Below are 2080 nucleotides of genomic sequence, written 5' to 3' on the forward strand. Positions count from 1 at the left end.
ACTAGAACTAGACTAGAACTAGACTAGAACTAGACTAGAACTAGTCTAGAACTAGACTAGAACTAGACTAGAACTAGACTAGAACTAGACTAGAACTAGACTAGAACTTGACTAGAACTAGACTAGTACTAGACTAGAACTAGACTAGAAGTAGACTAGAAGTAGACTAGAAGTAGACTAGAACTAGACTAGAACTACACTAGAACTAGACTAGAACTAGACTAGAACTAGACTAGAACTAGACTAAAACTAGACTAAAACTAGTCTAGAACTGGACTAGAACTAGACTATAACTAGACTAGAACTAGACTAAAACTAGACTAGAACTAGACTAGAACTAGACTAGAACTAGAATAGAACTAGACTAGAACTAGACTAGAACTAGACTAGAACTAGACTAGAACTAGACTAGAACTAGACTAGAACTAGACTAGAACTAGTCTAGAACTAGACTAGAACTAGACTAGAACTAGACTAGAACTAGACTAGAACTAGACTAGAACTAGACTAGAACTAGACTAGAACTAGACTAGAACTATACTAGAACAAGACTAGAACTAGACTAGAACTTGACTAGAACTAGACTAGAACTTGACTAGAACTTGACTAGAACTAGAACTCGACTAGAACTAGACTAGGTTAGGTTAGATAAGAAGGCTCACATGGGTCCACCTAGTTGCGGTCCCGTTCTGTTACTCTAGTGGTCGTAGGAGTACATTTGATTTTTACTCTACTTCCAGATTTCCAGAGACTTGGAAATAAAAAAAATATGTGTGAGATAGATATCCAATAGCAACTGATATATTTTTTCAAAAAGTAAACTTTTAATAATTATATAGATTTTTTTGTTGTACAGCCCTTCTTGTGCTGATGAATTCATGTCTTAATATTAATTTTAAAAATGTGGTCAAACCATGTAACTAAAGCCTTCATCTTGCCAAGCCAAACCAATAATTTGTAAAACACACAACGTTTTGTACAATGCTGCATATAAAGTTTATTTTTACTACACAATGTGGCGCGGCGGTTTCCTTTGAAGTCATCTTCAATATGTGGCTAAAATAATTCGTTATATGAAAACCTTAGACTACCGTTTTGCATGCCAGAAGGAAACATCATTTGTAATACTGCCGCAGTTTGCCATTTACGCGCTTTCAGTGAATTGTATTGAAAACCTTAAGAAATTATTTACAGTGCACTACAGGTGTTCTCAACAAAAACATCCAACAGATTCAGTTTTACTCTAGAACCTTACGGAATTGTAATCATAATGGATTTTATTTTACAAAGAGATTTCATTTGGTTTATGCAATTGGATTTGGTTGTATGCACTTTCAAAATATGACTAAATGTTTTTATTTTTTTGGTTTAAAGAAGTTTTGTAATGCAAACATAGTTTGACGTTTTTTTTTTTTTTTAAAACTATTTTTTGCCATTTGATCCTGACTACACTCTGATGCATTTTTCATTTGTATTTTGACAGTCTATGACTGTCTAATTGCTATGATTATGTCATACGTATATTTTAGGGCGTGTTGCAGCATTTCAATTGTATTTGAAAATGTTGTGATTTTCAAAATGCGACTGCTTCGTACCTTTGTATTTTTTTTCTTGTAATGAACCCATTAATCTATTAAATGTCTGAGAAGTTGCAACAATGAATTTTGTTTTGAAATTGTTTTTAAAAGCAGTAAAGCAGACTATTACTAAAGTAATAAGTCAAAAGGTTTATTTGTAATTTTTATTCTTTCGATTTTCGTTAAATGTACCGAAAGAGTTCTTTATTAAAACTTAGTCTTCATCAATGGGGGATTTAATTAATCAAAACACTGTTTACATCACTTTGATTATAAATCGAATTTTAGGAAAAATATAGTGTATTGTTCTTAAGACAGTAATAAAAATTATAATATTGAGTGTGAACTGAAGATATAATAAACTGAACTAGAACTGAACTAGAACTGAACTAAAATGAACTAGAACTGAACTAGAACTGAACTAGAACTGAACTAGAACTGAACTAGAACTGAACTAGAAGTGAACTAGAAGTGAACTAGAAGTGAACTAGAACTGAACTAGA

The sequence above is a fragment of the Lucilia cuprina genome, chromosome 2, assembly GCF_022045245.1.
Source record: "Lucilia cuprina isolate Lc7/37 chromosome 2, ASM2204524v1, whole genome shotgun sequence".
NCBI classification, from domain to species: Eukaryota; Metazoa; Arthropoda; class Insecta; order Diptera; family Calliphoridae; genus Lucilia; species Lucilia cuprina.